Here is a 16,174-nt window from a genome sequence, read left to right as displayed (position 1 = left end):
TTTCTAGTTTCTTGTACGTTCCTTTGGGTCGAGCATATCGTATCATTTGAAAATTGATCGAAAATCACAAAACACGTGTGCCATGCACTTAACAGTACTAGTAACCAGTTGCAAAGGCTGAGAAATCTTTTTCAAAATATAAAAAAATCATAAAAACTTCATCGAGAAATTCAATGAACCCGGAACCGTTCATTTGACACGAATCGGTTATCAATTGAGAAAAAATTAAGAAGTTCGATCTAAACGAAGTAAACGATATTTTTAGCGAGATGAAGACCAGAAAAATGGAATTTTAAATTTCAAGTTTTTATTAATAACTTTTGAACGTATATGAAATAGTATTTTTTATTACTCAGATTAAAACTGCGGTACTGCATAAGGTAACACGTGTACTACTTTATAATTTTTATCCTTTTATCCGTACTATTCAAGCGCAAGAATATAAACCGAATTGTTAGTTGAACATAATGTTTGAATGATATCTTAGCGGGATTGGTCAAAATTGATCAACAGGTACTCAATAGGTTTGTACCTTATAGGGTCTCGCTTGCCTATCGTACACCGGGACCTCCACAAGTCTACTGGCTACGCCGTTGGTGCCACACGTCGGCTCGTGATCCGCAATTGTTCACGCGTGAAAACCCGCGAATCTAATGAGAACCGACCGCGTCTGGTGTCGTCGACAAATCATTACACACAGTGCCGTAGCAACCAACCATTGTACCCCGGGGAAACTTCAAAATGCGTCCTCGTGTATTTTTAATTTAAAAATATTATGCTTATTAGATATTATTTTAAATTATTAATTTCATTAATATGAAAGATGTTAAAGATTTTGTAACTAAAATATACGACATTGACCGTTGTAATTTTTAACATTGAACGCAAGATTTTCATTTTTGCGCTCTCCTAGGAATTGCGCCCGGGGCGTAGGCATCTCTCGCTACCCCCTTGCTACGGCCCTGACTATTTACAATTCTCACGTGCACTATCTCTCTCTCTCTCTCTCTCTTCCTTCCGATCGCAGGTGTCGGAATATCGGTTGCCCGTTGCGAAAAACATCATATTTTATTCGAACCGTACGGAAAACTCGAACTCGTCCGTTCTGTTGATGTAAATTTTTTCCTGCTCTTATTTGGCGGCCATATTGTCTGCGGTTGCGAGTACCTGTGCGCAGAGTAAGCACAACATGACGAGTACACGCCCATCATAATAATAATAATGATAATATGAATAAAAATAATAATAACAATAATAATATCGCGCACGGCTGCCGGGCGAGGAGAGGTGGAAACGCTCGGAACGCGATTATTATAATTCAGCGCGCGTAACGTCATCGTCGCGGTCCCGGCGCATTAACAGCAGAGTTTCTCCGTTTACATATTCCCCCCCCCTCCCGCCGAATCGATGTCAGAACACTGCGATTGCGATTTCGACACGTCTCGCGTTGTTATTTTTTTATCCCCTTTTCTTTGTTCGAATGCGATTCGTAATCGGGCGATTCACGTGTAAGTACTGCGCGGTAATTTCGGTGACGTGGTTCAACCCTTATTTTGACTTTATTTTTTCCAGCATTCTCGATGGTTAGAAATCATTTTCAAGGATTCTACCCGAAAGAGTAGGTTCGTCCACGCGTTCGAATAAAAAATTTAAATACCTACTTCTGCATGTAATAGAAAACAAATTAAGACATTTTTTTTAAGTTTAAACAATAACCGTTAAAGCTCGACTTTGAATAATAAGACAGTTAAAAGTATAATACGAAAAGTTGGAAATCATCGTTTTCTTCCGCAACATCGGGATTAGAATTTGATGATGAAATAACACACAAGTGGATTTGTACTACAAAAAAAAAAAAAAAAAAACATAGAGACAAAACGTTTTAAACGCAGTAAATAGTTCTTAACACTTTTAAACAAATTTTTTAGACATCGGGATCCCAGCTCCGATCACGATAGTCTTCTCGTCTGAAGAATTTGCAGTGCAAATTTTTCTTTTCTTTTACGATACGGATAGGTGTGTACACGGTACGTAACGCGCGCGCGTTATAATATTATAAAACACAAGTATAAATGCGTGTGCGTGCGCGTATTAATACGTACAACGTGTAAAACCTGCGCAGATGATGATTTGGAATTCGTCTGATAGAAAAAAATATAAAAATAATAAAAAAAAAATAAAACATCGCGTACCAATACAAGTGTACACGAAAAGCGACTGCACACGACTAAATATAATATTAATACACGTCTCTTATACACACACACACACATGATATATATATATATATATATTATTTATTGTCGACGGTTTTGTTTTATTTTTTTACATCCGTATTCCGTAGATATTCTCCGAACAATGTTGTCGTTTTCTCAAGATGGCACGATTCTCATCATAACTCGTCGCGGCCATAACGTACTTTGTCATACGCTTTGTCATACATCTACTGCTGTCGCGCGTACAGGTTTCCAGTTTCGGGATTATGGTATCATCGACCCTGCACCACCGTACGTACGGTCGTATTATTTAATTATTTAACCGTTCCATAACGACCGTGCGCGCGTAGGTATACATAATAACATTGTGTACGCGTACATAAATTTATGGCCGGACGATCGCGAGACTTTTTATTATTATTGTTATTGTACGCGTCGACGTAGTGGATACGAATCGCGCGAAACGGACGAGACAATTGATGCTAGTCGTCACTATTTTATTCGCGTCCGCTTTCCCCGATTTCTATACGTGTTCGTGTTTTCTACGTCGTTTTGTTTCGTTACGATAGTTGTTACTCGGGTGCACCTATTGCGTCGCCGCCGCGGATCGACCTCTCGCGGGTCCGAAGAGTCCACGGCGAACGTTACCAAGCGGTCATCCGTGTTCTACTAACCGTATCGTTTCGTCGGCTGACACCGCGTGATTTCACATATTATCATTTCGACGGCCACCGAGACTCGCGTTTGATTTCGCGTGCAAAAAACTAGCGGCCGTTTTGTCAAGAACGGTACCAAGTGGGGGGAGGGGGATATAGCACCCCAGAAAACGGTTCAGCGCCGCCACTGCAAAATATGTATGATACAATTTTTTTAAATGCATTTAGCGTATGGACAATATAGCAGACTTACAACAATATCGCACGATTAAGAGTATAATATAGGACAAAACAAACACAATAAATAATAAAAATATCATAAACATTGATAACGGATAAAAATAAATGTTAAATACAGCATTTCAAAAAAAAAAAAAAAATAAATATTTGCGCCACTCTGCTCCCCTGGGAAAAAAATTCTAGTGCTTGCGCTTTGCGAGCGACGTATTGTTGCCCCGTAATGAACACAGCGACGCCAATGCGATGTTTCGACGTCCTTTCCACACGGTCAAAATACGTCGTCGCATGCGAGCGCACACATTCGGGACAGTGCCGGTCCGACGGTTTTCGAGGCCCGGTGCAGAATTTTGCGGGGCCCCATATGTATAGTATATTATATCAATTTATTAATCGTATAAATCTATGTTTGTTCGTGTTATTATATAACTAAATATGTACTATAACTATACTTCGAACCGTCGTCGACGATAAACAATTTTACAAGTGCATGCGCGCGTACAAACACTTCAAAGCTATGCGTAATCGGTACCGTTTTTGTTTTTCGTCTGTAACAACCCGTTTCCAGAGAAAACCGCACGACCACGATTCGCGTACTAGGACTATATTATTTTTATTTATAAATGATATTCGTAATACATAATTTTTGGGGCCCGGTGCGATCGCACCGGTTGCCCCCCTCCCCTCTAGGACTGGCACTGGTAATACGTCGACCGGTGTTCATATTTTCTCGCCGACTGGTGCGAAGCGATTTTCGCGATGGACGCGTTTACGGCGGAACGAATGTACACGCGAGCGAAAGAGACATTTCGAGATCGACTTTTACGCAGCACTGAAACATAGTGTTTTATCACTTTTCGGCGCGCAGGTATCGCGGCAGCGCGTGCAGTCAGGGGCGTGTTTAGACTTGATTCTAGGGTGGGGGGAATCAAATTTTTTCTTTAATTCAAGCTCAAAATTTACAAGTAAAATGTTTGGTAATATTTATATCAGGTGAATCCTTAATATTTGTGGTTTTTTTTTTTTTTTTTTTAATCTAATACCGGATCCACTTACTAATGGTCTTTTGTGTAGTTCTTTTTTAACACCTATCTGTGTTTTGAAAGTGTTTTATCTAATTTTTCACTAAGCATGGACTGGGTCTAATATATATTATTTATTGTTATGAGACATATAAACGTTATAAGCAATTGAGCGTTTATCGCTATACATATTTTAAACGTTATTCAATTTAAGCGTTTAAACGTTATACAAATTTAAACGTTTAAACATTTTTTCCATTTAGTGTTTTATGTTATTTAAATTAGTGTAAAATTTGAAACGTTTTCAAATGTAGTAATACTATAAAATAAATCATAGTTTTTGTTTCTTAATAAAATACTCAAATTACTTATATAAAAATTGTCTTGGTCTAAAAATTCTCGGGGGGGGGGGGGGGGGGGGGGGGCGATTGCTCTCATCGCCACCCCTCAAATACGCTACTGCGTTTAGTAGTTACAACGAATGGACTTTTCGACTCGTTCGCGAGAAAAATGAAAAAAAAAATAAATAAAAATTTAACGATTACGGGATTCGCAATTTCGCCGCAGTGACTCGCAGAACAACGACGGAATGTAATACGAACGAGATGGCAGTGTTCGGTATTTATGGATTTTTATTTTTCATTATTTTTCCGTCACGTCGATATGTACCCGCGGCGGCACTGCGGGCGTGAACGTTTTGCAATCGTACGCGGCGGCGAGCGTATGAATTATGTGTAATGCGCAAGCGTTCGCGTACGATATCCGTTGGTTCAACATTTTTTTATATCACGTTATTATACATATTATTATTGATATTATTATATATTGTAGTCGGGGAATCTCGGCGGAGCGAACCGGCGGCATTGTATTGAACAATATGTAATGCGTAGGTACAGGTGCGCGCGTGTTGCGGCTGCGCAAGTATTCCCACTGCGACGACGACGACGACGACGACGACGGTAATAACAATAACATTATGATAATATTTCGAAGACAAATCGTCTCCGTTAAAAGTTTGCACCGGGGCTGTTGCGGTCACAACGATACGCGCGAACGTAGGTACGTCAACAGAGAACTGCGCGTTGGTAGACATAAACGCCGAAATGAGATATGAAAAAAAAAGTCGTACCGTGCAAAAGCGCATAGCGTGTGCCGTGGTCAATAGATATTAAATGTAGAACTATATCGTTCAAAAACTCCAAACATTTTAATCTTAATCTCACAAACGTATTATCTGAACATCTGATTACGATAAATTGTCACAGAAACAATTCAAACATTTTGTAAATTATCTGATTTTAATTCGAAAATCAATTTATCGAATAATTATTAATTAAAATCAACCATATTCAAATTATTGTACTTTTAATTCGTTAGGTTCACATAGCAGTACTGTATTTTCAACACGTTTTATTCAGTCACTGTCGGAAAACAGTTATTCTGAGCCCTGAAAGCGTTTAGCGTGTAAGCCCAAGGTCTTGCTGATCATTCAAACAACATGATATTTTAATAATGATTATGATCAACTTTGAACGTAACACAATGGAAACATAAAATCAAAAACCCGAAACGAGTACTATGGTATTATATTATGTAGAGTTAAATATTTTTTGTACTGCAGTGCTGTTTATACAACAAAGAGACTTCCTCCTAACGGGAACAATCGATCGAAGTTCAACGGTAACCGATTAATGAATGTGTCGCGATGCTTTGCTACGTTTCAAACGACGTTTCGTTGAACGCGTTTGACGTCCGAGAACGATCCCGGTAAACGAAAACAATCTTGTTTGATTGCTGATGATGTGCACATGCGGTTTAAGTTATTTATCTTAATAAGTTCGTTAAACGGGGGGGGGGGGAGGATATCAAACGGCAAGCCATTTATTATGAACAGTTAATATGAATTATATATTTGACTAATTCTTACTCCAAGTACCGAAAACATGGATTTTGACTTTGGTTCGTTATCGAGTCACGTCGAGGAATAAGCTGTGAGTCCACCAAAAGACGAAGCGCATCATGATTGTTATTATACGCGAAAAATATGTCGATGACGTTATATCACATGCCAAACGTGGTCAACTGCTGATTTGTAGGGCTCAAGAGTTGTAGGAACTAAAAAAAAGCAAAAAAAAAAAAAAAAGGTTAAAAAAAAAAAAGGTTAAAAAAAAAAAAGGCAAAATTGCAAAATATGCATTAAAAATGTTAAATATGCAAAAAAAATGCATCTGAAATTAATAAATTAATAATGTACACAAAAACTATTAATAACTGAACAAAACGTATAACTATCCCGTTCACGATATACACGTTTAATATAAACCACCATGTGATTACAAAATTATTTTTATATTTTTAATATTATTTTTTACGTGCATACGCATTGTTTAATAAATATTGTTTATGTTGTTATGAGTATACGCCCCAATACACCCTATATAAATATACTACCATAAAATATTTGAATTCATAATTTGACTGTATAATATAAATTATTTATACTTGATTTATAAATATTAGTATAATATAATTATTGTTTATTATTAAAATTGCCGACTCAATTGATCGATGAACCATTGTGCCGACTAGGCCCAACTATAAAATCCGTGAGGGGAGGGGTGGCCCACCTCCTATACACCCTTCCACCCCTTAGAGCGGCCCTGCTGATTGGCATTTTGACATCTTAGTGAGCTGAAAATATAATACACCTATATAATATTGAACAAATACCTATGCATTTTATCTACTAACGCTACGACGGTGTCTAGAACAAAACTGTCAAACTTCAATTATGTATATCAAATATAATAACGATAAACGAAAAAAAAAAATAATAAATTAACAATAGCTTAATGACGATAAGGCAGTACTAAAAATAAGTATTTCGGTATATTAGTGTGATAGACTAAATGCGTATCACATTTTTATTATTAAATTAATAATTGTTGACGCTGACGATGACAATAAATACCTTCGTTGAGTTTTATAATCAATATTAATTGAACAGATAAGGAATAAAAAAATCAATTTTTATTAGAAAAATGTTAAATATGCACAATATGCATACAAAATCAATGAAATATGCACATTTTTAACTAAAATTGACAGAATATGCAAAATATGTATTTTAGATTTCTAACTCACCATTGTATTCAATAGGTTAGATCAGTACGTTTCCTAGCTTGGTCTGTTATGAATTGAGGGAAAACAGAACAATATGCAATTCCTACAACTTCCGAGCCCTACTAATATGTAACATAAGGTTTTTCGGTCAAATAATAATGTGATAAGTTATCACTGATAACGCACTGTAAAAAAAACCATTTTCGTTAGGATATTTTTAACAATAACGGCTGTGGTGATCATTATACACCATAATGTGTTGTAAAATAATATATAATACAATTATAAAATATAATTTAAAATTTATTTGCGCATGTGATCAAGTATTTAATAGGAACAAAAAAAAATGAATACATTTAGCTTCAAATATAGGTTTTGTTTACATGTTTATAACTAAGGACCGGATTTATATGCAAATGCATATATGTATTGGATAAAGCTTTTTGAAATCTGATGAGCATTGTCCCCGATTTAGATGTTCCTTATTAAAAAAACACTAATTTTATTTTGCATATTTTGCATATTTCAACGTTTTTACCTATTAAATGCATATTTAATGAATATTTGTAGTTTTATAGTGCACATTATTATTAATAGCACATATATTCGTTTTCGCCGTATTTTCACGTTCACAGCCACATAATATCGATAAAATCGCGACCGGTCGTTATTTCCAAAGATAAATATTACATACTCATACCTCATAATATATATATATATATATAGATAAATAATATAGAATTCAAGTGTCGACTTGACGACAAATTATTTTAAAAGCTTTTTTATACCTTTTTTTATATACCGTATTAATTAATGTTTATTTTTACATTAATATTACATTTCACATATTTGTACATAATTTTAAATAACGTTTTAAGTGAATATTTAAGTATATATTTAAAAATAAATACATATTTTATAGCATATTACAGCATTTTTAGAAGCATATTTTGAGGATTTTTTGTGCATATAAATCTGGTCCCTATTTATAACTAATTGAGTAATCACTGATGATTTGATAAGATATGTATAGATATAATAAACATAATAATACAATTCATAGAAACATAATTGTTTTGAAAAGGAAAAAAATGTACCTAATAATAATAATATCAATAATCATTTTGAACAAATCTTATTACGCGGGAACTTTTGATGTTTATTATATTTTTTAAAAAATTCACAGTTTAACCCCTTCGTAATTTCGACCTTGTGAGTACAGTTTGTGCTAGAAAAGAAATTTTTTATATCAGTTTGAATTCAACTTGCTGTGCATTTTTCGAATCAACCCCGGGAAGAGCCGTAACATTACGTACAACGGCTGTTAGTACTGCTCAAGTCGTTACAGTGTTTAATAGTTTAAGTTTAACAATAAGTTTAATAGTTATAGTTCACTAATTATAAGTGAACTATAAACCGGCATCGGTGGTGAAAAACATTGATTGGTAAAATTGTCCGACCTCATATTTAGATAATCAAAACGTATGGAAAAGTGTCATAGCTAATATTGAGCTCTACGTTTCGGGTAACACCGAAAAATATCACCGCGGGCTGTGGCAAATGATAATTTCATCGCCAACGCATCTATAAGACTTTGTTTCGATTTTTCCTCGCACTTCCTCCCACGACACCGATTTCCCGCTCGACCGTATATCAACCGTCAAGTCCTCCGACGGTCGGCGGCAGCATCTCCTCGCATCTCCTTTCCTACCGGCGACCCGGTCCGCTGCCGCGTTTGTTGCGGCTCCTGCGTCAGTGATCCTGCGCCGTGCCGCTGTCAGACCGGAGACGGTTTCCAGTTCGTCACTCGACGCCGACCGCCACCGTGTCCGTTTATAATAATACACATGGTATATTGCATAACACGAATAGCTTTTGTTTTTTATTTTTCAATTAAAAACGAATAAACGAAATGGTACCGCTTCGCCGTCGTAAGAGAACGAGTACGCGGTGGCGGCGTGCACTCGTTTCGCGTGTACGTTTGTTATTATTATACGTTTACGTACGTGTGCGCGTATTTCGTTTGGTTTTTTTTTTTCACGTATTTCTGTCCAAAGAGATGGCGGCGGTGGCGGCGGCGGCGGCGGCGACGGGTATTCATAAATCGACGAGCTATGCAAATGCGAAATTGTTGTACGACGTACGGCGACGACGACGACGACGACAACGACAACGACACAACGACGACGACGAAGACGAAGACGAAGACGATTGCGGTCGGGAGAGTTTCTTTGTTGTATATATTATTATACGCTCGTGCGCGCACACACACTTTCGTAAAAATCGCGTATTCTTATACGTTATCGTACGTACAGTGTATAATAATACTCGTACTCGTGTGTCTGTGTGTATTATATTCGCCTCGTTATTTGAAAATACCGAATGCCGCCTCCAGCCTCTGGAATATCGTTTCATGATTTGATCGGCGGCGGCGTTTCTTCGCTTGCGCTCCCTCCGCGCACAGCCGTCCGACTACCGCCGCCACCGCCACCGGTTGACGTGAAATTCTTCGCCGGTAGTTTTTCTATACACCCGTAAAATAATATATTCACCGTGCATGCGTATTATTATTTTCGTTTTCAACATTATGATTGTTGTTCGTAACGATACGAGGACGCGGTGAACCCGTTCGCCGCCGACAACAGTACCCGGTCGTTTTCGCGCGGATATCGTTGAATATTATACGCACGCGGTGCACGCTTCTGCGCAGGTTCTGAAGCCTGCCCTGGTGCGTTGTTTTCAAACGGAAACCCGTCCCCTGCTCGACGGGTACCCTGATCCCTGGTACCTCTGATCGGCTAAGGGCACCGGAACGGTCCTGGACGATTTCGACGGGGTTGTTCGTACACGTATTCAACGCGGTCCGGGAAAACGAAAAGATATCGTTTTCGCTTGGGACGATCGCGTATAGAAATGCCGTGTGGCGATAAACAGGCGAAAAAGTGAAAGCACTGGTGCTATCACGGTGTAGATAAGCAACCGAAGTCTGAATTACTATCAAGAGCGTTCATAACTTTGCTCTGCGCAAACTATCAGAGACCGGTAATTACGTGTACACGTGAAACACGGTCTTCAACGAAAACTAATAACAACCGAAAATATTCGAAAAAATAAGAGTTGAGAAACATTTACGGCACGATACAGAGTCCGGAACATACGGACAAAGGGAAAATATGATAACCTATATAAATTGTCTGACAAACTCAACGTTTTATCATGTATGTAATTAAGAAAATGGAGTGGTTTTGGCACACGTATGGAGAGCCGTTAATGGTATCATAAAAAAAGTACTTACTGAAACGTTATACAAGAAAATACCAATAGGTAAACCTCGTACGATGTTGTAGAGAAAGGTATATTAATATGTTGGGGAAAAATGCGTCGGTCGGTCTGGGATTTAATGCTGATATATGGAGAAAATTGCTTGTGGCAGTTAAAGTCCTACGTGGACTTGAAGTAGAATAATAGTATGTTAGCAGTAATTATGTACGTATATCTATGGAACCCCCACTGTTTTTCCAAAGTTCGTAGTTTGCACAATTTTACCACAAGTTTTCAAACCAATCGTTATTTTTTAGAGATTAATTCTTATTCATCGTAATGTTATATAATTTATGCGTTCACCAAATAAATCTATCGCCATGTGTAAATTGTCCACATAGACATTATGATTTATATGTATTACATATTTTAATCTATTACGAAATAATTATAATTTCCTTTTTTCGATCAGGTGCAGTTTTCCAGAAACGCCACGTATAGCCGACGGCCGAAATAATAAATAAGTTACAGTGTATGGTCGTATGGATATACAATAGCTAAAATATTATTTTTTGTTTCACAATATAAAAAACGTACAGAGGAATAGTAAAATTTAACTTGTAGAATTAAAAATTATATATATTATTTTAAAATTAAAGACATGTGAGATATTCGGAACATTCCATAGTTATTGTTGTATACGTATAAATAGGTTATTGTAAAATGCTTTTCAATTTTAATACATGATAATGATCACGATAATTATAAATCATTTAAATTCCGAACATGGGCTTATTAATTTCTTAATCCTCATTAGTTGAAAATGGTTTTATAATTACCTGTTCATAATTTATCATATTATTTGTATGCTTTTATCATAATAATTATGGGCCGGATGTTGATGACATTAGCATATTTTTTTTAATCCTCCATTATGATATTTTTCTAGGTAAAAATGTTTACATTTCATTAACTTAAGAATCTAAATCATTTATTATTATTTTGGATTTTTTATATTTTTTATAACGAAATATTTTTTATCCATTATTCTCTATAACCAAGAGAAAAATCATGAACCTATTAATTTTTCAATACTATATAATATAATATTGATGAATATGCATTTGATTTGTACTTAAATTAAATCGTTGTGGACTTGACACTTAGAAATTAACAAAAATGGAAGTTAACGAAACATTTAATTTTACCTAAGCGCAATAGGAGTATTATAAATTGAAGAGACATGTTTTGTATATATTTGTATTCTGGGTATAATATTAGTTCTAACATCGTAGTTTTAATAAAATATCAAGAAGCAAAAAGAAAAACTGATGGACAAATATAATTTTTGAGACTATGAATGTGTTCAGATGCTGTAATGACGGAATAATATTCTACAAAGATAAGTTAGGCACTGGATACAAGCTTTCCCGATAAAAACATATATACAGAAAGATCTATATAGACGTACAACGACTATAAATTTAAACCACCGAGTGTCAACGGTATTTAAATCTTTCACGATTCACAATCCACTTGGCGATCGCAATTTTTTGGCCGCCCGTCTTGAAAAAGACAACAATAAACTATGGACCATCCACCATAACTGATAAGCAAAAAAAAAAAAAAACTTTTAATTCATACCTCCGATTGATAATAATGATATAAACTATTATTTTTAGTGTAAAAAAATATACGTATACGTATATTTTTTTACACTAAAAATTATGTATACATAATTTCTAATCGATTTGTGTCGTTCGCAGAGCAAATTAGCAAATTATTTTCATACTTCAAGTTATCTTACAAATACGTACACCGCGGTGCTATTATTCAAATATTTTATTAGTAAATCGAGGCCGTGATGCGATATTATAATTTTAAAAATGTACCACAGCCGTCATTGCACCAACTATTTACATATTATTGGTCCGTGTTACTTTACTTCGTGGTTCACCGGTACATTGCCTCGACGACATTATTCAGCAGAAATCATCCGGGTTTAACTTCATGAAGTATAATTCCGTAAGACAATAATAAAATAAATATATGCAAGAATATATGTAGACAATATTACACTACATCAAATTATTTTTTTTTTATTAATAAAAAAAAATAGATTATTAATAAAACGTTTATTAGTATATTATTTAAGTTATTTCATAACTTATACTAATATTATATTGCGAGACTGAACGAAAGAAGTGACTTAAGTTCATACGATTACTTATTTCCTCTTTACACACACACACACATATACGAGGTATGGTACGCCATTACCGATCGTGTCGGACGTTACAGCGGTGCATAAAATGCGTTTTTTGTCGTTTATACTTCGTTACATTTTGTTATTATATCGTATGTACTTCGGATTAAAAATCAATGTTAACAGTAGTCGGAGAACAATCGACTGCCGGGTACAGGTCAAGGATTTTCAAAGCGTGCGTAAGCGAAAAAATAAAACGTATTCGTATGAAAATGATAATACGTATATAACTTACGTCAAAACGTCATTCTTGGTTGCCGCACGAAGACAATAAGCGGTATCCGAAGTATTATGGGAAAATGAGCGGTTTCGTAAATATTATATGTTCACGCACGCATTGTTGTATTTCGCGTCCTAACAAACGGAATGGTTTTTACGATTAGGAGATATAAAAAACCGTGTTAGTAATATGGTTTTCGTTTGTCCAAGTTGTTACAGTTATGGTATGACCGCAGGATGGTAAATGTAAAACGTCTAACCGTCGAGCACGGTTCCTGTACTATTCTGTTATCTATTCAGGTGACATGGATTCGCAAGATCGGATTAATCGCGAGTGAAAACATTGTTCATCCGTAAATGTATTTCAGTTACTATATACAATTATCATATCATATAATATAAGAGTGTGGATGTCGCGTACAATGAATGGTCGTGTACGACTATTTCTGTACGTTTTTTTTTTTTTTCAATGCTAAAAGACGGAAGAAAAAATAAAAACGAGAGCCGATCCGAATAAATGTTCGGGTTCATTTCAAATTAGATCACGGAGAGATTTGAGAGGAAAATCGATCCGTGTCCAGTGGTCTCCGGATCCGGTTTTAGGTGTCTAAAAAGCGATCGCGCTTTTAGTAATATTTTTACGTGAGTACAGCTGCAAACGAAAATGAACGGTTGAGCGACAACTATTCTTGTATGGATTTTGGCACGCACTGTAAACAGGTTGAAGTTTTACGGATGCCGTGCAAACGAAGACGAGATGAAAAATCGATTCGTCTGGAAAAAAATCGAACATATCCGACTGCCGTCGTCGAAATGACATCGCGGGCCTAAAACTCGGTTATACCGTGGTTATACCGGTGTTATACCGTCGTTCAGCAGCGGTCCACCGGAGAGTACTACGGCGTTACATCATTTTTCTTGGTCACCGAGAAGTATCTCGAAAAATTTGATTTCACGTACGCGCGTACTGTTAACGCGTTAGGCTCGTCGGCAAAGCGTAGTGCGTTTGTCTGCGAGTGTGCGATTTTTTATTTTTTCGCAAAAATACTTTCGCCGTCGCGGTACGGTCTTGATGTGCACGTGCGCATAATCGGTCGGGCATCGTTTGTACATCATTATTAATTACAAAATTAATAATTATTAAAAATAAATTTATAAATATAACGGTAATTACCGTGGCCCGGACGAAACGAAGAACCGCATGGACAGACACATGGTTGGAATATTCTCGTCGTCCCCCGAACAAATCGGGAGGGCATGGGGGGAATAACAAACGATCACGCGAAGACGACCGCGGATCGATCGCCTCGCAAATAATACTGTGACAACTACGCAACAAATAATAATAATAATAATAGTTTTCGCTAGTGATTTCCGGATTTTACATACATAACATTACATAGAATATATTAATGAAAATATATTGAAATGGAGGTATGGGTAATGGTTCGAGAAATATTTGCGATCCTCCGACGCGCTGATAGCGCAATAACGTTTACGAAATGGAGTTTTGACGTTTGTAAAAGCCGGATGCGTCAACATCTTGAACAAATATAAACCAACCGGTCGCATTGCGTTAGTATGTCCATTTTAGACGGCGTCAATCGTTGTTGTTTAGCTGTAGATAAAGATATAACAACGTGCGTTGAACTGTTAAATTCAAAAAAAAAAAAAAACGAAACATCACCGTTGCAGTGTAAAAAATAAAGCGTTTAAATTCTGAAATATTTACCGACGGCATGCTCACACCATGTACATAAATGCAGAATAATATATGGATATGTAGGTATGTATATTATTGGGAGAGGTCAAAATGATATTCTTTTAAAATTCCAAGATAAGATGTTCTCTTAAAAAGTTTAAAATGTTCTTCCAGGTTAGGTCCTTTAAAAATCATAATAAAATATGCAAAAGACGCTTTTTTATATTAATATATTCTATTAATTAAATGTGTATTTTAAATGCGAAAGAACGAATTACATAATACAAAAATTGATATAAATTGGTATATACCTAATCGAAAAATAATACAGCTTAAAAAAAACCTTGGGTAACATTTTTATTTGTTTAACTAAATTAGATTAATGACAATAATTTGTTCCATATGCTTTGGTATCATACTGGTACGACGGTCCGTTATATGTACTGAAAATATTTAAAATTTAAAAAATACACAAAAGAATACAATTTCTGTCCCTAATTATTAGGTATAAACTTAGTGAGCAGAAAGAACATGACATAGGCATGCACGCTCCTCCGTCTTAGAGTGCTAGTGAAAATAATAAAAAATACACTGTTTTTCCTTTTCAATCGCATCTATGTTTGCTCTTTTATCATTGCATCGGTAAATGCGGGCTCGGCACTGCACGTTTATACATATTTAAATATACTCGTATGTATAAATAATTATGTGTGTGTATAGTTTGCTGCGGTGCACTGCACCACACACGCAAATTAATCTTCTTCTTCTCCTTGTGATCGACCGATATATATATATATAGTATGTATATACGAGACCATCGAGCGACGCACTTAACCCTTCCCTCTGAGCCATCCGTGCTCGTTTTATTTCAATGCACGTTATTGCATCATGGTGATTTTCGTGTTGCTGTAAAAATGGTGATACGAGTATTGTCTGTACATAAACTCGTTCGATCTACTTTTTATTCCAAATTCATCCATCTGACCCGTTTACTTACTAAGGGTTTCTGGTATAGCTTAGGATTATAACCACAAACTTCATATTCTTCCTTTTCCTTCCCCTTTTATCTCTGTAACGTGGTGCGTTATCAGCATTGCTTTTGTACGGTTCGCGGAACAACAAGTCCACGGCGGTTAACCGTACTACATGAGCGCTTTTGTAAACGAATTACTTATGAATATCACATATGCGCTCACTGTTAAAACGAGATCGTGCCCGAGTTGCAATTAACTATTTATGTAAAGTAGATATCGAAAAATCCAATTACGTCAGTGGTGTGCATCTGGGCCGCGACCCGTCCTATTTCGAGGGAGAAATAATACAAAACAATCAAACGCACGGCGCAATAGGTACGCGTTCGAATACGAACCTTGTTTAAAATTTGAAAACCGAACTGTACGTCGTTAATCGAACGCTCTGGACCGACGAACATTTTCCGTACGTAATAAATTTCCTGGCAGTTGGCGTGTTCG

Source organism: Sipha flava, unplaced genomic scaffold (assembly GCF_003268045.1).
Source record: "Sipha flava isolate LNK unplaced genomic scaffold, YSA_version1 205_pilon_pilon, whole genome shotgun sequence".
NCBI classification, from domain to species: domain Eukaryota; kingdom Metazoa; phylum Arthropoda; class Insecta; order Hemiptera; family Aphididae; genus Sipha; species Sipha flava.
Note: the sequence above shows the minus strand (reverse complement) of the source record.